This window comes from Heptranchias perlo, chromosome 3 (genome assembly GCF_035084215.1).
Source record: "Heptranchias perlo isolate sHepPer1 chromosome 3, sHepPer1.hap1, whole genome shotgun sequence".
Lineage (NCBI taxonomy): Eukaryota > Metazoa > Chordata > Chondrichthyes > Hexanchiformes > Hexanchidae > Heptranchias > Heptranchias perlo.
In genome coordinates, this window is record NC_090327.1 from 74348477 (window position 1) to 74375461 (window position 26985).

At 41.9% G+C, this 26985-nt stretch overlaps 1 protein-coding gene across 3 annotated transcripts in view; it reads right to left on the minus strand.

Annotated features, from left to right (window-relative positions):
* The window catches only part of arfgef1 (ADP-ribosylation factor guanine nucleotide-exchange factor 1 (brefeldin A-inhibited)), a 208260-nt gene that overhangs the window by 170191 nt on the left and 11084 nt on the right, over positions 1-26985 (minus strand). The gene's annotated exons all lie outside the window — the stretch shown is intronic.

The window sequence follows — 26985 nt, forward strand, 5'->3', positions numbered from 1 at the left end:
AGGGGAGTGGCACTGGCTGGATTGCTTTTGCAGAGAGCCGGCACGGACTCAACGGGCCGAATGGCCTCCTTCCGTGCTGTAATTATTCTATGATTCTATACATGGACAAGATTTGGGCCTTCTGCTGACACCATAGGCAACAAAAAATGTGGTTCAAATAAAGTCGTACATAGTAGGCTACCTGATCAAAATGCCCACTACATGGAATTTCTTCCTTCACACTTGAACAAATATGAACTGACCAGAGAGCGCCAGCATGGATTGGGAAGGTTAAGTCATGTCTAACGAACCAAGTTGACTTTTCTGAGGAGGTAACTAACGTGGTAGATAAGGGAGTGTCTATGGATGTTATAATATGGATTTACAGAAGACATCTGATAACGTTCCACATAAAAGACTGTTAACAAAAATGAGAGCGCATAGAATTGGAGGCAACCTATTGACATGGGTACGGAATTGATTAGGAGGCAGGAGACATAGAACAGGTATAATGGGTATGTACTCAAATTGGCAGGATGACTAATGGTGTCCCCAGGGATCCATACTGGGGCCTCAGCTTTTCACTATATTTATAAGCGACTTAGATGAACAAATAGAGCCGTATATCCAAATTTGCTGATTACACCAAATTAGGTGGCACAGTAAATAGTGTAGATGGGAGCAGAAAGTTGCAACGGGACATTGCTGAATTAAGTGAATAGGCAAAACTGTGCAGATGGAGTTCAATGTGGGGGGAGTGTGAGGTCATCCACTTTGGACCTAAGAAAGATAGATCAGAGTATTTTCCAAATGGTGAGAAGCTAGGAACTGTGGAGGAGCAGAGAGATTTAGGGGTCCAAGTACAGAAATCACTAAAAGTTAGTGGACAGGTACAAAAAATAATTTAAAAGGCTAATGGAATGTTAGCCTTTATCACAAGGGGGCTGGAATACAAAGGAGTGGAAGTTATGTTACAGTTAGATAAAGCTCTGGTTAGGCCCTATTTGGAGTACTGCATCCAGTTCTGGGCATCGCACCTCAGGAAGGATACATTGGCCTTGGAGAAGGTGCAGCGCAAATTCACCAGAATGATACCTGGACTTTAACCTTGTTAACTGTCAGATGCATCTCTCAGGGGGCATTAACCTTGTCACTTGATGAACATAAGGATATAAATGGAAGAGCGCAAAAAGAACAAAACGGCAGATTTGAAGACGACCTACCACGCGGCACTGCTGTCCAGAGGGTTGGACAGGTAATACTGATCTTGATTCTATTAATTGTTGCTCGAATACTGTGTGTATTATTGACTCTGCTAATGTGACAATAAAGCCTTGTTATACCCAATTGGGAGTACCAAGCTAAATCATTGGCAGGGTGACCTAGGGCCGAGTACCCTCCGACACCCGGCCCAACAGGGCCAACGTGGGTGGATGGAGTTAGGATACAGATCAACCATGATCTCACTGAATGGCGGAACAGGCTCGAAGGGGCTGAATGGCTTACACCTGTTCCTAAGTTCCTATTATTTTTCATATACACCATAGTGGTAAAAAGCCCAGCCCAGCTTTCCAAAAGTAGAAATTAAGGTCATACCACTGCTCAATTGATCAATCTTCAAGGCTATTCATTTTACACCTATCAGTCCAAACAGGCACAAGTTTATGACCGTTAATTCTCCCTTTCCTGGGCATGATTGATAGATATCCCAGATCCTAAGTTACTGCTGTCAATGGACAGCCATTCAATACGCTTGAACAGATTTTGACTGGTGCTACTTACATAGAATGTACAGCACAGAAACAAGCCATTCAACCCAACAGGTCCATGCCGATGTTTCTGCTCCACACGAGCCTCCTCCCTCCCTATTTCATCTAACCCAATCAACATATCCTTCTATTCCTTTCTCTAGCTTCCCCTTAAATGCATCTATGCTAGTCGCCTCAACTACTCCTTGTGGTAGCGAGTTACACATTCTAACCACATTCTGAACAAAATAGTTTCTCCTGAATTCCCCATTGGATTTATTAGTGACTATCTTATATTTATGGCCCCTGGTTCTGGTCTTCCCTGCAAGTGGAAACATCTTCTCTACATCTACCCTATCAAATCCTTTCATAATCTTAAATGCCTCTATCAGGTCACCCCTCAGTCTTCTCCATGAATGATTCAGTTAAACACTTAAAACATGTATTGTTTGGCTCAATGTGACTTTTCCAGTTATCCAGGCATTGGAGTATATTGCAAGGTAACAATGTGCATTTTGACTGTACTTAACTTTGAACTTCCACTATTTTGTAATCCACATGAAATGAAAATGAAGCAGAAATTCAAATGTTCTTATGGAGGACGAGTCATACATTCTTTGGGGTTGGTATATGGAAAAGTTCCTTTACCAAATTCCAAAGCATATGCATGTTTTCAATTGTGTAACGTTTACTGTTAGAAAAATGTGTTTCAATCAATATCTGCTGTGAGAAAATCAGAGTAAACGAGGAATAAGAATCGAGAAACTTAAAAAAATTGTTCTTGGGATTCGAGAGACACAGGGAAGGTAGCATTTATTACTCATCCCTAGGCACCGTCCAAATGATTCCTCCCAACCCGCAACCCCACTGTCTGGGAAAGAGGAGACACCTCTCAATCCACGGGAAATGAGGCTACTCCTTCCTACTGCCCAATCTGCCTGCCATGTCACTGGCAGGGCAGCTGCAGGGTTTGCCACACTGCCCATCATTCCCAGCTGTAGTTTTGAAGTCCACTCCGAAAAAGAGGCCTTAGCCCCCGATTTGCCAAAAGCTGGGAAATTAACCTCAAGGAAATACATAATCCACCCTACCAATGGGGCCAGCTCTGCAGGATTTCCAAGAGCCCTCTGTAAGGAGACGCAAGACCTACATTTACTGCTCCAGTGCTTATAACGCCAGGCAGAACAGAGCACCTATCTCAGCACTGAAACATTCACCACCTCGCCCACTGGACATCACACAGGAACCGGTTATAACCAGGGACCGCCTCCCACTGCTGAATTGGGCAGATGCATCCGCCTACTGCTTGCTATATTCTAGTACTACAGTGCCATGTGCCTATCATTGGTTAATTGGACAAAAGAATGTTCCCCAAACAATGCAACTGTCAGTGGAGGCGAGGAGTAACACATTGTTACCCGTAGTCCCTCGCGAGCACGTGGCTGGTATTTGGAGTGGGGCAAGGGGCTGATCAGCTGTCATATTCAGATTTTACCAGTTCCCACTTATTTCTGAACATCCTCCCACCATGATTCTCGCTTCCTGGATCAGTGCCCATACATTTATGCCCACCCCTGAAATGACTTGGGACATTTCCCGCAACTCCATGTTTGAATCTCTCCAATAAGGTTCCACCCATGCTACAGCACTGAAATGGCACTAATCAAAGTCACAAAAGACATCCTCTTTGACCCTGACCGTGGTGCATTTTCCCTTCTCATCCTCGGCCGACCACATCATGTGCCTCCAACGCCACTCCTCTATTATTAAGGTATGTAGAACTATCCTCACTTTATTCCACTCTTTCCTATCTAATCATAACCAGAGCATCTCCAGTAACAACTTATCTTCCCAACCCACATCGTTACTTCTGAAGTCCCCCAAGGACCTATCCGCGGCCCCCTCCTCTTTCTTGTCTACACGCTACCCTACAGCAACATCATCCAAAGACAAAGAGGTCAGCTTCCGCATGTACACTGATGGCAACCGGCTCTACCTCTCCACCACCTCTCTCGACCCTCCCACTGCCTCTGTGGTGTCAGACTGCTTGCCCGACATCCAGTCCTGGATAAGCAGCAATTTCCTCAGATAAATATTGGGAATACCAAATGCACAATCTTCAGCCCCCACCACAAACGCCATACCCTCCTCACTGATACCACCCCCCCTCCCCGGCCAATGCCACAGATTGAACCAAATCCTCCATAGCCTCAGCGTCTTATTTGACCTCCAACTGAGCTTCCAACCCATATGCTCTCCATTCCCAAGTCCACCTACTACCACCTCCATAACATCGCCAGTCTCCGACCCTGCCTTAGTCCATCTGCTGCTGAAACTCTCATTTGTGCCTTTGTCACCTCCAGACTCGACTATTCCAATACTCTCCTGGCCAGTACGCCATTCTCCACGCTTTGGAAAGTTCAGCTCATCTAAAACTTGGCTGCCCATATCCTATCCTACACTATGTCCCGCACACCCATTACTCCTGTCTTTGCTGACCTACATTAGTTCCTGGTCACCCAACACCTCAAAGTTAAAATCCTCATCCTCCTGTTTGAATACCTTCATGGCCTTGCCTATCCGGATCTCCATTACCTCCCCCAGCCCTACAAATTTCCCAGAACTCTGGCCTCTTGTACAGCCCCCTTCCTTTTGCCCCACCACTGCTGGCTGTGCCTTCAGCAATCTAGGCCCACACTCTGGACTTCCCACCCAACACCCCTCTGTGTCTCCATTTCCTCCTTGAAACCCAGTTATTTTCCTCCTAATATCTTATTCATTGCCTCGATATTTGTTTTTGTCTGATTATGCCTCTATGAAACAGCTTTGAAAGTCTTTCTATGTTAAAGGCGTTATACAAATGCAAGTTGTTGTTTAAAGGAAGTACTTGTATGTATCCCAATGATGCAGTGCACAAGGTGAGCAGATCGGACCTCCTGGTGGGTCTGCTCTTAGAACTGACATCTAAGTCCACGATGTGAAAGATCATAGGCAGAATTTCTCTGATTGATTGTCCATGTTTTGAGCTCTAGTTCATGCTGAGGTAGCCTTTTAACACAAGCATGCTGCATCTACCAGTGCACTGATGCCCTCCATGGTCAACGGACAAGCATGTAATATTTGTTATTTCATTTCATTTTGTTATTTTACTTACTTCTGTTAATTTTAAGATCAATTTCTGTGAACTCTTGCTGAGTTATTAATGACGTTGCCTCTTCAAAGGGAGAGCATAGGGACATAGGAACAGGAGTAGGCCATTTAGCCCCTCAAACCTGTTCTGCCATTCAATGAAATCATGGCTGATCTGTGACCTAAATCCACATACCCACCTTAGCCCCATTGGTTAACAAAAAATCTATCAATCTTAAATTTGAAATTAACAATTGAGCTAACATCAACTGCCGTTTGCGGGAGAGTTCCAAACTTCTACCACCCTTTGCATGTAGAAGTGTTTCCTAGCTTCACTCCTGAAAGTCCTGGCTCTAATTTTTAGGCTATAACCCTTAGTCTTAGATTCCCAAACTAGCGGAAATAGTTTCTCTCTATCTACCCTATCAGTTCCCCTTAATATCTTGAAAGCTTTGATCAAATCACCCCTTAGTCTTCTAAATTCCAGGTAATACATCCTCAGTTTGTGTAATCTCTCCTCATAATTCAACCCTTGGAGTCCAGGTATCATTCTAGTAAATCTACGCTGCACTCCCTTCAAGGCCAATATATCCTTCATATGGTGCGGTGCTCAGAACTGAATACAGTACTCCAGGTGCGGTCTAATCAGGGCTTTATATAGCTGTAGCATAACTCCTACCCCCTTGTATTCTAGTCCTCTAGATACAAAGGCCAGCATTCCATTAGCTTTTTTAATTATTTTCTGTACCTGTCCATGACATTTTAATGATCTACGTACATGGACCCCTAAGTCTTTTTGGACCTCCACTATTTCGAGCTTCTCACCATTTAGAAAATACTCTGATTTATCCTTTTTAGATCCAAAGTGGATGACCTCATACATGTCCACATTGAAATCCATTTGCCACAGTTTTGCCCATTCACTTAATCTATTAATATCTCCATGTAATCTTATGTTTCCATCTACACTGCTTACAATGCTGCCTATCTTTGTGTCATCGGCAAAATTGGATATGTGGCTCTCTATCCCGTATTCAAAGTCATTAATAAATAGTGAATAGTTGAGGCCCCAACACAGATCCCGAGTCACATCCTGCCAATTTGAGTACCTGCCCATTATCCTTAGATGACTTAGATGAAGGGACAAGTGTAATGTACCCAAGTTTGCTGACGATACAAAGTTAGATGGGAAAGTAAGCTGTGAGGAGGACACAAAGGGCCCGATATTACAAGGGCGGCGGGTTCGCGGCGGGGGGGGGGGGGGGGGCGATTGGGCGCGTGGGTAACGCGCCCGGTGAAATCAGTCTGCCCCGCGAGCAATCGCAGGCTAATGGGATCCACTTAGCTCTTGTTCCGGGTTCCCCCGCTGCTGAGCTGCATGGCGGGCGGACTGCGCATGCGCATTAAGGTCTGTCAGCTGGAGGAGCTCTATTTAAAGGGGCAGTCCTCCACTGACTGATGCTGCAAGAGGAAAAATTACAGCATGGAGCAGCCCAGGGGGAAGACTGCTCCCAGGTATCATTGGATGGGGTGAGGAGGAGGGGGAGGGGGGGGTGGGGAGGGGAGGACAGAGATCTTCCCCCCGGCGGGCAGGAGGAAGCAGCCTGCCTCTGCCACCAAGAAGGCCTGGCTCGAGGTGATAAAGGAGGTCACCTGCACCACCAACATATCGCCCACCTGTATACAGTGCAAGAGGCGCTGCAATGACCTAAGTAGGTCAGCCAAAGTGAGTACACTTACTCATTCCCCTACACGCCATCTGCCACATCACCGCCCCCACCCCACATCCACTCAAAGCTCATCCTCATCTTACCTGCACTTACTCACCTCGCCAGTACTCATCCCGCCACTACCACTCAACCCAATCCTCATACAATCTCATGGCTCTCTCTCATACTCACCCTCTCGTGCATCTCTTTCACAGTCAGCCTCACTCAACCTGCCACGACCTGTGCTGCAGCCACAGGGCATATGTGCAGTAGGCAGCGTCAGGCAAACATGTCGTGAGCATGAAGGGTGTCTGAGGGTTTCTCATGGTTTTTACTTTTATTTAATTTCTGAGCAACTCACATTACATATTAGATTGGCAACCACTACCGTCACCTCTTTGCGAATCTTGTCTGGTTTGTGCAATAATGCCCTTTCCTGAGGATCACAATGAAGACCCACAACTGATGCCACCCATTGTGTCACTGCAGAGTGGGTGTAGGTGTATTTGCATGGCTCTTTTGTGCAGACGACTGAGAGACGTTGGCGATGTCCCCCGTGGCACCCTGGAAGGATGCGGAGGAGAAGTTGTTGAGGGCAGTGGTGACTTTGACAGCGACAGGTAAGAAGATGGTGCTCGGGCCAGCCAGGAGCAGCTCGGCATGAAGGAGGCTGCAGATGTCCACGACTACATGTCGAGTGACTCTGAGCCTCCGTGTGCACTGCTGCTCAGAGAGGTCCAGGAAGATGAGCCTCGGTCTGTGGATCCTGTGGCGAGGGTAGTGCCCTCTGCGTCGCATCTCTCTCTGCGGTTGCCCTCCCTCCTGCTGTGCAGGTGGATGTGTCACAGCACTGTGTTGTGGAGTTCCATGTGTCAGAGGTGGACGGCGTGGCCAGCGAGGCTGGTGATGCTGTTCGCCCTCCGAGGAGGTCATGACTGCAGCTACGGCGGCCCCCATCCGGAAGATGTACATCTGAGGGGGTCCGCAAGGTAGGTACATATGTCTGGACACCGGGGTAAGAGTACAAGTTGGTGAATTTTATTGTTAGGAGGAGGGTGGTGGAGGTCAAACTTTGTCCAAAGTGACAGAGCAGCCTCCTGCAATGAGTGAGGGTCTCCCCCCCACCCCCGCACCTGTCAAATGGACCTTTGCAGTTGCCACAGGCTGATGGCTGCAACACGTCCATTTGAACTGGGAGTGTTTCCCCCAGTACGGGAAACAGTCCCAGTTGTTTGTAAAATCCCAACCCTCCTGAAATATCTCCTTAATCAGGTCTGTAAACGACCTGAAATACCTAAATAAATAGCTTAAGTGGCACCCCGCCGGCTTTAATTGCCTGCGGGGGCTGCGCGCGCATGTCAGCGCGTCTGTGGGAAACCCGGAAGTGGGCGGGTTGGAGCTGGGCTCCCGCCCCGCCCCGGGATTCCCTGATTTTCGGAGCCCCCCCGCCAGGAACGCACCCGATCGCGGGTGCTAAAATCGACCCCAAAGATTCTGCAAAGGGATATTGACAGGTTAAGTGAGTGGGCAAGAAGGTGGCAGATGGAGTATAATGTGGGGAAATATGAAGTTATTCACTTTGATAGGAAGAAGAGGAAAACAGAATATTTTTTAAATGTTGAAAAACTATTAAACGTTGGTGTTCAGAGGGATTTAGATGTCCTTGTACATGAAACAAAGTTAACATGCAGGTATAGCAAGCAATTAGGAAAGCAAATGGAATGTTGGCCTTTATTGCAAGGGGGTTTGAGTAAAAGACTAAAGGAAGTCTTGCTGCAATTGTACAGGGCTTTGGTGAGACCACACCTGGAGTACTGTTCACAGTTTCTCCTTACCTAAGAAAGGATATACTTGCCTTAGAGGCGGTGCAACGAAGGTTCAATGGCTTGATTCCTGGGACAAGAGGGTTGTCCCATGAGGAAAGGTTGAGTAGAATGAGCCTATACTCTCTGGAGTTTAGAAGAATGAGAGGTGATCTCATTGAAACATATAAGATTCTAAGAGGGCTTGACATGGTAGATGCTTAGAGGCTGTTGCCCCTGGCTGGAGAGTCGAGAACTAGGGGACATAGTCTCAGGATAAGGGGTCCAATATTTAGGACTGAGATGAGGAGGAATTTCTTCACTCAGAGGGTCGTGAATATTTGGAATTCTCTCCCCCAGCAGGCTGTGGACGCTCAGTCGTTGAGTATATCTGATAGATTTTTGGACTCTAAGGGAATCAAGGGATATGGGGATCGGGCAGGAAAGTGGAGTTGAGGTCAAAGATCATTCAATAAGATCAGCCACGATTTTATTGAATGGCGGAGCAGGCTCGAGGGGCCTTATGGTTTACTCCTGCACCTATTGCTTATGTTCTTATCCCTACCCTCTATCTCCTGCCGCTCAGCCAATTTCCTAACCAGATCAATAATTTGCCCTCAATTCTATGAGCTTCAACTTTGCCTAACAGTCTCTTATGAGGGGCTTTATTGAATGCCTTCTGGAAGTCGATATAACAATATCCATCGACATTCCCCTGTCTACTACTTTAGTCACCTCTTCAAAAAATTCAGTCAGGTTTGTCAAATCCATGCTGGCTCTCTCTGATCAGCTGAAAATTTTCAAGGTGTTCCGTGACTCTATCCTTAATTACAGACAACAGATGTTAGGCTAACTGGTCTATAATTCCCTGGTTTCCCTCTCTCACCCTTCTTAAATAGCGGAGTGACATGTGCAATTTTCCAATCTAAAAGAATGGTTCCTGAATCAAGAGATCTTTGGAAGATTATAGTTAGGGCTTCTGCAATGTTCTCACCTACTTCCTTTAAAACCCTGGGATAGAAACCATCTGGTCCTGGGGAATTGTCACTCTTTAGTGCCATTATTTCCTTCATTACTGTTAATTTGCTTATGTTAATTATTGTGAGTCCCCATCCCTGGTTCAAAATTAGTTTCCTTGGGGTGTCCAGCATGTTATACTCTTCCTCTACTGTAAATATTGAAGCAAAGTAATTATTTAACATGTCCGCCATTTCCTTATTTTCATTTACAATATCAACATCATCAGTTTTTAAGGGGCCCACATTGCTCTTGACCACCCTCTTTCTCCTAATATGATTGTAAAAAATGTTTGTGTTGATTTTGATATCTCTTGCAAGTTGCTTTTCATGCTCCCTTTTTGCAGCTCTTACTATCTGTTTTGTCACCCTTTGCTGTTCTTTGTACCTCTCCCAGTCGCCAGGATCGGTGCTATTTTTTGCATTTTTGTATGCTTTTTCTTTTAGTTTTATGTTGTTCCTTACTTTTTTTTAATCGTCCATGGCTGGTTTTTTTTTGACAAGTAGAGCTCTTGCCCCTTTGGGGTACAAACTGGTTCTGTTTTATCCTGATGTGGTTTGTCTTTGCCTAATCCTGCAGTTTTGTTGGCCTTCAGAATAAGGCTCACCCATTTCCTCTGAGGACGTATAGGCTGCTTCGGTACCAAACAGTACAGAACAATCACAGTGCTTACCATCACTGAAGCCATCAGGCGGCTCATGGAAAAAGACTGCAAGACCACTGGAGATCATGATGCTTTGACTTTGACCAGAGAAGAGAATGTGGAATCTGGTTCAGCAAGTGCTCCTCTAACAGTTTGGGTGCAAAGTCTGCTTTGAAGTCCTCCTCTGGTAAATAAATTGCTCATGAACCTCAAGTGCTTGTGCTTTGTAAATGCAACTGAAAAATCTGATTTTGAGGTCTTATCCCCAGTATCTGGATGCTACGGCAAACGAAGTCCCCAACCCAAGAATAATTTCAAGGACTTTCCAGAGCCCTTGAAATTATGTAACTCAACATAATTGTCAGAGTAAAGAGAGACTGTTTCAGAGCAAAGGGTAACATACAGTACAACTGCACTATAAAGCACTGGAGATTATTCTTGGATTGGGGAATTTGTTTGCCATAGCATCCAGATACTGGGGATAAGACCTCAGAACAATTACAACCGAAATATCAGTTCAGCATCTGGCATCAAGAGTGAGGCACACCTGGCAATATTAGACCTCCAACTTGTGTGATTTCAACCTCATAAGTCTTCATTTTCAAAACTGTCCAACCATCTTTAAGTTTGTAATATCGGAAAATATTTGGCTTATTCCATCAGTTCTTTTCTGGCAATCCAAGACCATAAAGCAACGCTTTATGTACACGTACAGGGTCCCATGTTCCCTGACCATAAAACATTGCAGCCCCATGGCACTGTTCCAAAAGTAGATAGTGGTGACTTTGCCCCGCCCTTCTGGGTATGATAAAATAAGACGCACTCCAATCAAGGTTATCCTTTACAGAAAGCTGTTGCTGGAAATGCCTCATGACTTGAAACCAAGCACAGGTTAGGACCAAAGACATATTTCAATTCAAATGGAATACTAATTCAGCAGAAAAAAGCAAACAATCCTGTACTGGAATTCCAGGATATCAATGACAAAGTTGAGACCAACTTGAGTCAAGAAACCTGCAAACGAAACAATTAAAGTTGTGGCAACTGATAGAATCGACAACCTGTGCAGAAATCTGAAAAACAAGAACTTTTTCCTACTGACGAAATAACAGTAAGACACGACTGCCTATTAGGAGAATCAGAATTGATCATCAGCTTTGCTACTAAAGTCACATTGGTAATATGTGATTGATGGCATGCTGCAAAATAAATTACCTGACCATCGTGTCTCTAATTTTGTACCTAAATTTTCCTGACTTCTAAATGTGCAGCGGCTAGCAGGGTACACACCATAAGTTAATTAATAAAAACATAGAAATCTCCACAATTAAGAGATCTCACATAAAAGTCAGAACAAGCTACCTTAAAGGCATCATTTAAACTCAACAGTATCATATGCTGCATGCTTTCAATTAAGTTTTAAAACATGAACTACAAAAGTAGCTTTCATCTGTGTTGGAAAGCATAATGCCATGCAAAATTCTGAAGAATTCAAGACCTGCATCTTCAAAGCTGTTCCATATTGGAACAGAAACAGGATGTGTGATTGAGTCTGCTACACTACAATGTAATTCGTCCTTCACACTTATTCCCCCTTTTATAAAATTAAATGGACTTAAATTGCAAAATTTATTTGATTTTAACCTATATCTAAAAATTCATTCATTCAGTTTTGTTTTTCTACTAAATTGAAGACTGCCTGAATAGCAACTTTAGTGTCATTTAAAAGCACAGTGTCTCTGTAGTTACCTGTTTGCTTAATGACTATTTAATTAGTCAGTTTAAAAGGCCAATTTTACTCAGCTCAGTAGTGATTTAGCAAAAGTGGACTGGAAACAGCTACTTGAAGGTAAATCAATGTCAAAGCAGTGGGAGGCATTCAAGGAGTGCAAAGTAAACATGTTCCCACAAAGAAAAAGGGTGGGGCTGCCAAATCTAGAGCATACAGGGTAAAATAAGGCAGAAAAGGAAAGCTTATGTCAGGCACAGAGAACTCATTACGACAGAAATCCTAGAGGAGCATAAAAAGTGCAGGGGTGAAATTAAAAAGGAAATTAGGAAAGCAAAGAATGAAAAAAATATTGGCAAGTAAAATCAAGGAAAACCCAAAGATGTTTTATAAATACATTAAGAGCAAGAGGATAACTAAGGAAAGAGTAGGGCCTATTAGAGACCAAAAAGGTAACCAAATTTTGGAGACGAAAGATGTTGGTATGGTTCTTAATGAATACTTTGCGTCTGTCTTCACAAAAGAGAGGGTTGATGCAGACATTGTAGTTAAGGAGGAGAAGTGAGAAATATTGAATGGGATAAACTTAGTGAGAGAGGAAGTATTAAGGGGATTAGCATCTTAGATAAATCACCATGGGCGGATGAAATGTATCCCAGGCTGTTAAAAGAAGCAAGGGAGGAAACAGCGGAGGCTCTGTCCATTTTCCAATCCTCACTGGATACAGGTGAGGTGCCGGAGGATTGGTAGACTGCTATCATTGTACCATTGTTTAAAAAGGGAGCAAGGGATAGACCAGGTAATTACAGGCCAGTCAGTCTGACCTCAGTGGTGGGCAAATTGCTGCAATCAATTCTGAGGGACAGGATAAACCGTCACTTAGAAAGGCACGGAGTAATCAAGGACAGTCAGCATGGGTTTGTTAAGGGAAGGTCGTGTCTGACTAACTTGATTGAATTTTTTGAGGAGGTAACAAGGAGGGTCGATGAAGGTAATGCATTTGATGTACACTACATGGATTTTAGCAAGGCTTTTGACAAGGTCCCACATGGCAGACTGGTCAAAAAAGTACAAGCCCATGGGATCCAGGGGAGAGTGGCAAGTTGGGTCCAAAATTGGTTCAGTGGCATGTGTTTTTAGTACTGGAAGGCTGTTTCCAGTGGGGTTCCGCAGGGTTCATTACTAGGTCCCTTGCTTTTTGAGGTATATATTAATGATTTGGACTTAAATGTAGGGGGCATGATTAAGAAGTTTGCAGATGATACAAAAATTGGCCATGTGATTGATAGTGAGGAGGAAAGCTGTGGACTGGAGGAAAATATCAATGGACTGGTCAAGTGGGCAGAAAAGTGGCAAATGGAATTCAATCCAGAGAAGTGTGAGGTAATGCATTTGGGGAAGGCAAACAAGGCAAGGGAGTACACAATAAATGGAAGGATACTGAAAGGTGTAGAGGAAGTGAGGGACCTTGGAGTGCATGTCCACTGGTCCCTGAAGGTAGCAGGACTGGTAGATAAAGTGGTTAAGAAAGCATATAGAATACTTTCCTTTATTAGCCAAGGCATAGAATAGAAGCAGGGAGGTTACGTTGGAACTGTATAAAACACTTGTTAGGCCACATCTTGAGTACTATGTACAGTTCTGGTTACCATATTACAGGAAGGATGTAATTGCACTAGAGAGGGTACAGAGGAGATTTACGAGGATGTTGCCAGGACTGGAGAATTTTAACTATGAGGAAAGATTGAATAGGCTGGGGTTGTTCTCTTTGGAACAGAGGAGGCTGAGGGGTGATTTAATTGAGGTGAACAAAATTATGAGGGGCCTAGAGTGGATAGGTAGGACCTATTTCCCTTAGCAGAGAAGTCAATAACCAGGCATAGATGTAAAAGTGATTGGTAGAAGGATTAGAGGGGAGCTGAGGAAAGATTTTTCACCCAGAGAGTGGTGGGTGTCTGGAACTCACTACCTGAAAGGGTGGTAGAGGCAGAAACCCTCAACTGATTTAAAAAGTACCTGGATGTGCACCTGAAGTACCGTGACCTACAAGGCTACGGACCAAGTGCTGGAAAGTGGAATTAGGCTGGGTGGCTCATTTTCGGCCAGTTCAGACACAATGGGCCAAATGGCCTCCTTCTGTGCTGTAAATTTTCTATGATTCTGTAATTAGTGCTGCAGCTGCAGTTAGACTTATAAAACTAGAGCAATATTTTAAATATTTGCAAACTTTACTTATGATCACTGTATTTAATGACCTACTACGAAGCATCCCTTGATTACTTTAGTCAGCCTATCAGCTATTTTAGCAACTGCCAAAAATAATTAGATTAGAAAGCTCTTTAGTTGTCAGATTTTACTGTGAATTAATGACTAACCATAATGTTGGATGCTTTGTCAGAAGCACTTCAATCACAGAAACAGCACCAGGCTTATCTTAGAATGAGGCACTAACGTACAGATGCTTCACAGAGCTACATGCATGCAGAACAGCAAAAGCAACAGGCTATAGACAGAGCTAAGTGGTCAGCTGATCAAAGCAAAGTTCTGTAGCCCTATCACATTCAATCAAGAATGGTGGAGGAGAATCAGGCAACCCATAGTAGGCTCCACGAACATCCCCACCTTCAACCATGGCAGAGCCCAGCATGGAAATGCAAAAGACAGGGCTGTAATATCTGGAGACATCTTCAGCCAAAAGTGCCAAATGGACAATCACACTTGAAGTCCCCACCATTATAAGTGCCAATGTCCTACCAATTCAGTTCACTCCATGTGACATTAAGAAGCAGCTTAGTGCAATGGGCATTGACAACATCCCACAGCTATAACGCTGAAGACCTGCACACCAGAGCTAGCCACTCTCTTAGCTAAGCTATTCCAGTGCAGCTATGACACTAGCATCTAACCTGACAATGTGGAAAATTGCTCAGATATGTCCCATCTACAAATACGCAGAGGAAATCTAACCCAACGAATTATTGTCCTATTAGTCTCCTCCCAACAAATAATTAAATTAAAAATATTTTTATATTAATAATTTGAGGTCTATCATACAGAAAATGTCTTGAGTTTGGCGATGTATGATAGGATCACTCGTTGTCTCAGACAAATCAGGCAGTTGTTCTATAATTTATTTATTATCAAAATGTAATTGTTTTGGCATTTTCTACATTGTGGAAAGCCACAATTAATCAAACTTTAATCTGTCGCTCAGCAACATCCGAAGTATTTTTTTTCCCAAATACTGAACTCAGGCCTTCCTAAAACTCTCAGCAATTAGCTCAACATCTGTAAAGCTAAAGATTAAAACAGCCCAATACAACAAATTGTAAATTATTTATACCTCCTTCACTGTCTTGTCCTTTGTCCATGTTTTGCAAGTGCTCCATTTTTTGATTTAGCATTTAGATACAAACAAGGTTATCCAAGGCTTGCAACTCCAAATGCAACGTAAACTACTTCAAGGATATAAGGAATCGGCCAATATTGGGCTTGACTTACAATTCATCCTTTAAGTATAGCCGTGGCAACTTTGTATTGCTGCTACTTACACGAGGAACTATCAACTCAAAGTTGTGAAACTGCTACGTGAAGAACTGCAAAAGAGCTAAACAGTGATAGCTATATGAATCACGTTGGGAAAAGCAGGAGGAACAAACATGTTAATACAGAAAGATATAGCAATGGTTTTATCAGGTGCATATTAGTCGATTAGCTGGATTCCAGTATAAACTTTTCACCCCTCTCTGTTAGTTTCTCATGTTCTAATTGCATAATGCATAATGTATAATGATAAAATGTGCTAAGTAATGGATAATCTTCACATACTACTCTTTTTCTAATACAATGTATGGGTAATAGATGCAATTAGGTCACTTCATTTCCAAGGCAATTACTTAATTGTAGTAAGTCATCGATGAGAAAGATGTCTTTGTACTCTACATACCCGCATACAAGGTGCACCGCCCCTATTTTCTAACTAAAAAGCCTGAAAAAAATTGACAAATAATAAGAAACCCATTAGTTATTACGACTCCCGGAGAAGGAAATTTGATTTTAATGTGCACTTACTATTCCTCATGGTGCCCAAGAAGCAAGCAACACTCAACAATTCAAAATAGATAAAAGAATGAGACTAGGCTAGGAGCAGGTGTCTAGGCTCTCCAGAGTAGCTACCATGCTGTCATGTAATATTGTCTTATACAGGGCAGTGTCCTAGGCCCAACCATCTTCAGCTGCTTCATCAATGACCTTCCCTCCATCAAAAGGTCAGGAATGGGGATGTTCGCTGATGATTGCACAGTATTCAGTTCCATTCGCAACCCTTCAAATAACGAAGCAGTCCGAGCCCGCATGCAGCAAGACCTGGACAACATCCAGGCTTGGGCTCGTAAGTGGCAAGTAACATTCACGCCAGACAAGTGCCAGGCAATGACCATCTCCAACAAGAGAGTGTCTAACCACCTCCCCTTGACATTCAACGGCATTACCATTGCCGAATCCCCCACCATCAACATCCTGGGGGTCACCATTGACCAGAAATTTAACTGGACCAGCCATATAAATACTGTGGCTACAAGAGCAGGTCAGAGGTTGGGTATTCTGCGGCAAGTGACTCACCTCTTGACTCCCCAAAGCCTTTCCACCATCTACAAGGCACAAGTCAGGAGTGTGATGGAATACTCTCCACTTGCCTGGATGAGTGCAGCTCCAACAACACTCAAGAAGCTCGACACCATCCAGGACAAAGCAGCCCGCTTGATTGGCACCCCATCCGTCACCCTAAACATTCACTCCCTTCACCACCGGCACACTGTGGCTGCAGTGCGTACTATTCACAGGATGCACTGCAGCAACTCGCCAAGGCTTCTTCGACAGCACCTCCCAAACCCGCGACCTCTACCACCTAGAAGGGCAAGAGCAGCAAGCACATGGGAACAACACCACCTGCATGTTTGCCCTCCAAGTCACACACCATCCCGACTTGGAAATATATCGCCGTTCCTTCATCGTCGCTGGGTCAAAATCCTGGAACTCCCTTCCTAACAGCACTGTGGGAGAACCTTCATCACACGGACTGCAGCGGTTCAAGGCGGCGACTCACCGCCACCTTCTCAAGGGCAATTAGGGATGGGCAATAAATGCCGGCCTCGCCAGCAACGCCCACATCCCATGAACGAATAAAAAAAACATGATACTGTAATGTATCATGTATAAGACAACCCTCATTTTCAATGCACAGTGACCTAAATTTCTATCCTGTACACAATGGATGCAGTATTTAAAATTTCAGAGTCTCCAATTATGTTACTCACCCACCTTAGCATTAAGAATTCTTGGCAGTTTTCCCACTAAAGTAGGTTTTACAACAGCAAGAACTTAATGAATACCAAAATGATGTCACCACTTGACCGCACAACTCTCAAGCAGGAGCAAGTGAATGGTCACAATATTTGGCAGTCAACTATTCCCAGCTAAATGCTGGTTATATTATGAAAATAGCAATAAATATTGATCATCACTGTATCTATATCTTTAAAAACTCTATTTTGGTTATCTGTTTCATTGGAGGTGAAGTTGTTATTCCCCCCTTATATCAGGAGGTGCAGCTAGTTGTTACTGAATGCTCTTGTATATTTATCTCTGAAGGAATAACTTACAACAATCTGCAATATCAGCAATGCTGTTATTCAATTGTCCTATGTCAATTTCACCATGTGAAATAAATCCTAAGAATTTCAAATTTACAAAAGCCTGGCAAAGAGGAAATATCAGGAAAGGTTTGCAACGCATGTACACCAGCAGTGTGGGAGAGAGAGAGGGGAATCCTGGGATTAGGCTTGCACCTTCTCAGCACTCTATAAAGAATGCAAGGGGCTAGCCATTAGCAACTGGGCTACGTTGCTGCAGGCTCTCAACGGCAGCACAGTGCAAAATTACAAAATCATCCTGATGGGATTGGGGCTTCCCGACACTTCAGTTTAAATGGCTTGTCCCAGAGAAGTGAAGTCATCACTCTAAGCAATTGGTCCATTTTGAATCTCGATTTCTTTCTGTTGAAAGTGAGCTCCTTTCTTTTAAAAAGGTGGGCCCACTGTTATGCATCGTATATAAAACCATCATTTTCAACACACAATGACCTAAATTTCTATCTTCTACACAGATGGCTACAGAATTAAAAATGTCAGAGTCTCCAATTATGTTACTCACCCACCTTTCTATTAAGAATTCTCTGCAGTTTTCCCACTAAAGATGGGAATTTCCTGTGTATTTATGCACATATACAAGCGCAATCTGAGCGCAAATCAAATAAACTAAAATAATTCTAAAAGACCGTGGAATTTTGCGCGTAAGCGAGTTACGCTTGTAAGTAGAATACAACTTTGATCTTTTACAGGGAGAGAGCAAGGCAGACAGACAGACCGGGGGGGGGGGGGGGGGAGAGGAGAAAGAGAGGCACACAAAGACATCAGAAAGAGAGATAGAGACAAAGACTGAGGCAACAGAAACAGATTCAGTGAGAGAAACATCGGGAACAGTCAATGAGGAGCACAGAAGCAGAAAATTTACCCTTACTGCACTAGTTCTGAGATTATTGACTTATACAGTTTATAATAAACACAAATTTCTACAAAATAATAAAAAATTACTTCAAAATACTCACAAGTTCATCCTTTACATAGTTTTCAACTTTTTACATATGTAAGAAAAAAATCATTAAGCCTCAAGAATGATTCAGTGGAGATATTTTTGAACTGAAATTTCAACAGCAATAACTAAAAAGGAAATCCATTCTCGATAAACCGTATCTGTTGACAATTAAAAAAGAAAACAAAGAAATCACAATCACAGGCACTGCTAATCACAGGTGTTGTCTGCCTGTGAGCAGTTCATAATAGAAAACATAATTTTTAAGTAAATGTTAGCAGAATTCAATCTCTAGTTTGTTTGAAAGTCTTGTGAAGAAAGCAAACTAATTCTCAAACCCTCGCAGGATGAGGAAACCCTCTCATCCTTCAACTCATGCTGCTGTACAGGTTCCATGCTGAAAAATTCTGCAAACCAGAACACGTTCAGAATGCACAGATTGCATGCTGGAAAATTCTGCAAACTACACATGCTCAGAATGTACAGTGTGATTGAAAGCGCAATCCAACAGTTGAGTGATAAAAATATCTAGTTGAACCCAGGATTTTGAGACAGGCTGAGGCTTTCGAGAAGAAACTATAATGAAGGTATTTAAAGACACAACAGACATTTAATGTGAAAATTTAATCATTTTATTGTGAAATATGTTTTAGTATTTTATTTTGGACATTAGCCATTATAGTTACTGAGGAAAAAAAACAATTGACAAAACTTTTAACAAAAAGCATTTTGAGTGATTCATTTAGTCCAATAAAGTTAACAACAGAATGTTACAGAGAAATGTTGACATGTTCAGATAAGGTTTCCCATTAATGTTTGCATACTGATTTTTCGCATATATATATATATATACATATACACACACATATATATATATATATATATATATATATATATATAACTCCAGCATATGGCACATGCACGTTTGCAATCTGCATGTGTAAACATTTCTAATGGAAATTCCAATGTTAAAATGTCAACACATAATCCTGTGTCACGCTGTTCTAATGGTAATTCCAATGTTAACAGCTCCATCAACCTGCAATGGTTCCACATCACACCACCAGATGGCTCTAGAGCTTCCCCATCAGCTCAAAGTTCCATCTGTTCAGCAGGTGAGTAAAACATTTTAAATTTTGTCAAACTTCTGCTGCCTGGAAACTCACCCCCCCCCCCACCCCCCTTCCAACTCACTGTGACTACACCTCAGCCCACTGAGATTCTCTCAGTCTCCCACTTCACCTGCCTGAATCCCTGAATCCCCAATTTCCCAATCCGACCATCCTCCAGCCCTGCTCCCTATCTGTATGGTGTGGCCTGCAGCCGCACTGCTTTGCCATCCCAAATGTCCTATCTCCCCGCTATTTCAAAGATGGGTGTTACAGTTCGGAATTATGTGACCATTTATTCCACAAATAGGACCCAGAATCTGTCTTAACCTGTGTTTTGGGCAGAAGCTTGCCTGAAAGGAAGTAGTTCCCCATGACAGCCCAATGCTAGATTGGTCATCCATTGGCAGATGAGAGATGATTTCAATGCAGGATGGGCAGCTGTTTTGCACAGACCTCAAACAATGGCCAATTCATCAGCAATGGCTGGCCATTGAGGAAGACATCTAGCATCCTGAAGTTGACACAGTCTTTTGATCTGTCGGTCAGGAAAGAATGGTTTATTAATTATCAATGTAGAGATCAGAAAATTAGTCACAGCAGCAGACAGACTGTGAAAGCAGTAAAGCAACAGAAAAGGCTGTGAAGAGAGAAATAAGTTCCACACTGTCGGCGGGACAGATAAAAGGAATATATATGTTTAAGTCATGGAGATCCAGTAAGGATCACAAAGTATCACTGTTACAGTCCCAGATTACACTACCGCACTAGCAGATCTGGAGCAGTGGCAGTCAACCTCCATGAAAAAGCAGGCAACAAATCGTTTAAGTGAGCAATTGACACCACTGAACCCGAATAGATACCTGCGGTAGTCCCAAATCCGTAACAACAGGATTCCCTTAAAGACTTATCTATAAGTCTAAAAAGCTAGCTAAAACCAAAGTCTTGTCCAAGATCTATCCTGTTGTTTAATGTTATAGTCTCCCTGGTAACAGGCTTGAGTGGGAATCTGAAGCACAATTTTCAGATATACACAGATTTCGTGATTGGTTCAGTTTGTACTTTTGAACTTGAGGGGTCAGCTATTCAAAATCCAGAAAATTCCTGTAACTCATTTCCAACATATAAAAAGCTGTTCTGTTCGAAATAACAATTGTAAAATCCCATGAGAGGTGCAGTTTGAAAATCAGAGAAGCCAAGAGGCTGTTTCTAAATCTCAGAAGAAACAGATTGATATTCCTGTGAGAAAACAGGAACACTTGTGTTTCATTTTCAAAGGATTAGTTTAGTTCTTAGAGTTAAATCTATCATTTTGATTGCTCATGGAATCAGAAAAAGGGACTTTCTACTGTAAATATATAACCGCTTTATATCACTGTTAGATTATTCATTCATTGATTAATAAATTCGCTCAACAGCTTTAAGAAAAAGAAATCAGATGTGATGCTTTATCACTTTTGAAGATTAAAGTGGAACTTTATGGAGGCTTAAGGTAGTCCAGTACATAAGAACAATTACCAAACAAGGTTTGTTGTTCATTTCCCGAGGTGCATTACTAAAAGTTTAATTCGACCTCAATGCAATGATGGACACTCTAAGATGTGGGGAGGGACTTAATGCTGACAGTGATACAAGAGCCAAAATAATCTAGCGAGAGAAGATCTTTTAAAAATGCAACACTGACTCACTGAATGTTGGATGCTTCCAAAGAAGCAGCCTGGTCACAGGATGTCATACTTTCAGTAGCACTATATAAAAGAGGGCATGGCAGCATGATCAACAGCCAGCATATCCTGCTGTCTGCACCCAAGATGCCACCAACCATTTATATAGGCCCTGGGATACCTACCTGCAATGACCAGGGTCTGGGTCAGCAGAGACAGATGTGCCATCTGCTTCAAGGACACCTCTAGGTACCATGCAACAACAGTAACTGTCAGCTGTGGCCTGAAACTTGGCTCCACCACCTTGCAGGTATGCTTTAATGCTGATCTATGGGAATTATGTGGTGGAGAGTCCTAGCAACTAGCTCATGCAGCACCACCTTCACTTCAGCAGGCACTAAACATGGGGTCAGAAGCTGGAATGCTCTGATATTTGCCTGCATATTCAAATCTGCATCCTGCGTTTCCTTTTCTTCATTTCTGTCCATTTCTTCTTCTAAAAGGCTGCTAAATGAGTTGCGATGCCTTTCAAGAATCTCCAATGGCTTTCAAAATTGTCATCCTATTTTCATACTCCCCATGCCTTTCAATTTCACTTACAAGCAATTTCCCTCTCCCACCAAAAACAATGCTATGAACTAATGCAAGTAAAATGGGTGCAACTACTACTCTGTCTAAAACCAGCCAAAAGCCCGAGAGAGGAAAATCTGGACTAGAGAGAGACACAGACAGAGAGATAAAGAGAGGGGAAGACAAAAAGAAACAATGAGAGGTATACAGAGTGTGGAATGCAAATAGAAAGACAGAGATAAGAATTAGACAATGGAAAATAGAAAAAGTGAAATCTTCCTTTCTGCCCATGAGCAACTAGTGACCAAAACAGTGTATTTTATTATACTGTAGGTCAAATCCCACTGATGGCATCAATGTCCTGCTTTCAATTGGAAATTTTAACTAGTTTACATTTATAATGGACCCTTGGAAAGGGCAAAACACTAGTTTACCCTATCAGAAATTTGATCTCATTGCCGATGAAGCTTCATTAAAATTAATAGATTGTACCAGTATAAGTTGATTTTTTTAAAACAAGGCTGACCTTTTATAGATTATCTTAAGTGGATTTAGGTATATTAAGAAATAAGATAATTTTTGGTTTGTCAGGTGTTAACATAAAGCACAGGAAAAAGTAAATTTCAAATTCTATCCCAGAATATATTTACTAAACCCTTACTGTCATAATTTCTTCCCTCTTTCTGCTGAATCAAATTTATGTCTTTTCTTAAGATATCATTTTTTCTGACCCCTCGCCTCAAACCGATCCACAATTCAAAAAAAACTTTAATCAGGAACTCAACTTTTACAAAAAGTATGATGGATTATATGTACACTTCAAAATACAGTGTGGTTTACATATTAGTCCAAGAAAGCAGTGAATTTGAAGAAAAAAAGACTATTAGATGGCTGACAGCATACGTCATAAAGGGTAATTCCAGGTACTTAGAGTGTATTGCAGCAATGGCATGTTAAATTTAGCCACTTAAGTGCTCATAAGAAGCTCAACAGTCGAACAGGCATATTGTTAAAAAGCATTAAAGGGCATAAACCAAAATTTAAAACATATGTTGATGTGTTATGACTATTCCATTAGTATATTAAAAATATTCTATTATATTAAAAATCTTATGTCTGTATACATCTCCTATCAATCTTTCCCATTACAAACATGTCCATACTTATAATGGAAACTGCCTATGTAAACTTGCAAAGTTGTAATTGCACGCTGCTGTTGGTTAAAGTGTTCCAATGCCAATGATGAGAGACAATTGTAAACAATTTTACAACACCAAGTTATAGTCCAACGATTTTATTTGAAATCTACAAGCTTTCGGAGGCTTCCTCCTTCCTCAGGTAAATGATGGGAGAGTTTAATTACAGCATGACAATTTTGCATAGACCTTCTCCATTATAAATGTGGAGATAGGAATTTATAATGTAAATTCCAAAATAATGACAGATTGCATGACTTTAAAATGGAGACTTAAGTCCATCCCTGCTCCATTTATCTCCCACCCTCTAACCCTGTTTCACCTGAACACTACATTTGATCTTAACTCGTGCAAAACCACAGAGATCAACTAGTATTTTCAAAAAAAAATACTAAACACACAAATTTAGAACGTCAACCTTGGACCAAATTCTTCTTAAGGTTGACTCATCATAGGCATCTAAATGGAATTTTAGCTCTCACAACAACACCGACAGTGCATACAGTACTTCTTTTCTAACTGTAAAATAGCCAGAACTGAAGAGCTCGGTTGGTATGATTATTGTGCTCCTTTGCACAACTGGAAAAAAGTGCCTGAAACTCAACCTTATCAATGAGCAATCTTCTTTATTCAATGGGTGCAAGGGTCCTTGTAAAATCTTAAGTATGTCATGAAAAGAACACTTCAGCAAAATACCAACAAAGACAATACTTGAATATCCGTTTGGCAAATAATCCATTTAATAAAATATTGTTTTTTTAAACTAAAACTGTTTTTTTACATAAATAACTTACCATGTAGTTACTAGCACCCCAGTAGAATTGTCATTGTCACTACATTTCTGAGACTGGACACAAAAACTCGCTGTATCTGCACTTAAGCTCAGTTCCTAACACTGCACACGCCATCCTGCTCCACTGAAATCAGTGGGCAATATGATCTGATAAAAATGTAGTCTAAGCTCAAATTCAGCATGCTTCAGTGCCTCAACTTCTAATGCCACGAAGATGACAGCCCAATTAGGAAGTCAGCCATTGCATGACGCTTTTTTTTAAAAAGAATATTAGATAGCCATGGATGTTATCCTTCACACAAATGATCAAGTATAATGCCATTATACAGCTTTATCCTGGAATATTACTTTAAATTATGGACTATGGAGGACTATGCTGCTACTAATTTTATATATTTAATACACACACACACAAATATATGAAATGATTTCACCACAGCTTGAACCTATAAGGTATAAAATTATCAACCACGTCAAAAGACAAGAAATCAAAAAAAATTGCATTCAGGTGTACTGGAAATCTGAAATAAATACATAAAATTTTATAAATACACAGCAGGTCCATCGGCAACTGAAGAGGGAAAAGACAGGTTGACGTAGGGTCTCCACCAAAAAGGTTAGGCTATCTCTTTAGATGCTGATAGTTCTGCTGTATAATCTGACATTTTCTGTTTTTTTCCTTATCCAAAATGTAAAATCTATAGTCTGATATTAAAAAATACATATTCTTTCTCATGTGTAAGATAGGATGAATTTAATTGTCCTCCACTAGTGTTCCATAAATACGTACGTCAGGAATTTCCGCAGAGCTGCTCCCAAAACACTGCTGTAACTTTGCCGGAAGCATAGTGGAAACTTGGTTTACACACATAAAAGTAGTTCCCTCCGCACATTTGGCGGTGTTACAGTGGCTCAGCAAGAGCAGCACGAGGGAAGTTCTTGGCCACAGCCACTTACACACCTCAGTTTGGTCACTATACAGCTACATTTGAGTTATTTAAAAACTCTCAGCTAGTCCTTGTACTAACTCACCCTATTTTCCATTTAAAAACATAAACTTACCTCCTTAAGTACTATTTGTTGGAACCTAGTACTTGCAAGCAAAATTAACTATGGGCGAAATGCTACGAATTTGTACACAAAAAAACTGTTATCATAAAGTGTAAAAGTGAAGAATAATTACCCTATTATTCTCCAGTATACACTGTGGCATTAATGAGGGCAGTTTTACATTTATTTTCACTGTTATTTTCACTGGCATGGGCCATGTTATTCCATGCCTGAAGGATGAATGACCAACAGTGACTACAAATTTATCAAAAATAATCTACAGCTGAGAACTAGAACAATATCCACCATACATCATTCTTTTCCATTTTTTCACCAAATGCAGAACACGGCCCAAAACAAAACGTGGTTGCTTGAATTCTGTAAGAATATGGGTAAGGTACACCAGAGGGAACTATTACAGATGCCAAGTAGTTCTACTACAAGGGAAAGATGATTTTTTGAAGTTGTAGACCACATAGTGACATACCAATCTGTTATGGGGGGACATTAATATTTAACTACTTGGACTGGAAATATAGCGCGAACTACCCAACATCTCTCTATTGTATCTCTGAGCAGGACGTTATACAGTACCACTGGCAGAGCCCTGGGAATAGATCACCTGCTAACTTTTTTGGTTAGAGATGGATATTGAGTGACAAAATGAAATGTCCTTAATAAAAATGGAAGAAAAAGAAAAAGAGAAAAATAAAATTTCTTACGTCCTGTAGTTAGCACCAAAATATGGAAACTTTCATTTAGATAGCACCTTCCATTAACAATATGCCCCAAGGCGTTTTGCAGCAGGAGCATTGAGCAGCTAGCAGAAAGTAAGGGAAAAATTACGGCTGATGACCAAAGTCACAGTACAAGAGGCAAGTTTTGAGGAGGCATTTGAAAGTGGGGGGAGAGATAGCAAGATAAGATAAAATTTAGATAGAGAGTTCCAGAATGCTAGGCTGTTGTGGTTGAAGACTCTTCCACCAATAACAGAACGGAAGGAAAAGTATACCCATTCGGCCAGAGTCAGAAGAGCAGATGGAACTTGCGGGAACATAGGCCTGGAGAAGGTTGCGGAGGAAGGACAAGACATTGCACCTTTGGTTCGACCAAATGTTTTCCATTAGAATCCAATACCTGAAAGTTAAGCTTACAGCCCTGCACAAAACATCTTGCTAGTACCTGAATATAACCTCTTTAACATCATGCAATACATTTTACTACATCTACTACAGAGAGCTTTTGAATGACCCCAATTCCAACTTGAAACATCCACCTTTTTCTTTGCTAATGATCCCTTTGCCAATACATGGGAAAATCTATTGTGAATGGACTAGAAGAAATGAGCAGACTACCACAATTGAGGCTGGAAGACCATGAAATTTTGAGTGGATACGATAGTGTGATGCTTTATGGTACCGGACTACCAACACAGAGGTCATGAGTTCCAATCATGGCAAGTTGTGAAACTGAATTCAACAAATATGCTAATTTATGGATTAGCAAAAAAAAACCATGAAAGCTGTTGGATTGTTGTAAAAGCCCAACTGGTTCACTAACCTTCTTTCAGGAAAGTGAATCTGCCATGTGACTCTAGCCACATAGCATGGTTAGCCCTTAATGCCCTGGCAAGTCATTCAGTTGTAAAAAAAACAATTGCAATGAAGCTTTAGGGCAATGAGAAATGAACAATAAATGCTATCTTGTCAGCACTGCCCAGATCCCGAGAACAAATAAAGTAAAAAAAAAATTAAAACAGTGGGCAAAGATTTTAACAAAAAGCACGGGAATCATTACTTGATCGGCGTAAAACAGGAAAGAAATGCATACAAGTATTAAATACATACCTCAACATTGACTCCAGACCCTGTGAAATCTCATGGCATCAGGTCAAACACGGGCAAGGAAATCTCCTGCTGATTACCACCTACCTCCCTCCCACAGCTGATGAATCAGTCCTCCTCCATGTTGAGCACCACTTGGAGGAAGCAATGAGGGTAGCAAGGGCACAGAACGCACTCTGGGTGGGGGACTTCAATGTCCATCACTAAGAGTGGCTCAGTAGCACCACGACTGACCGAGCTGGCCGAGTCATAAAGGACATAGCTGCCAGAATGGGCCTGTAGCAGGTGGTGAGCGAACTAACACGAGGAAAAAACCTACCTGACCCTCGTCCTCACCAATCTACCTGTCACAGAT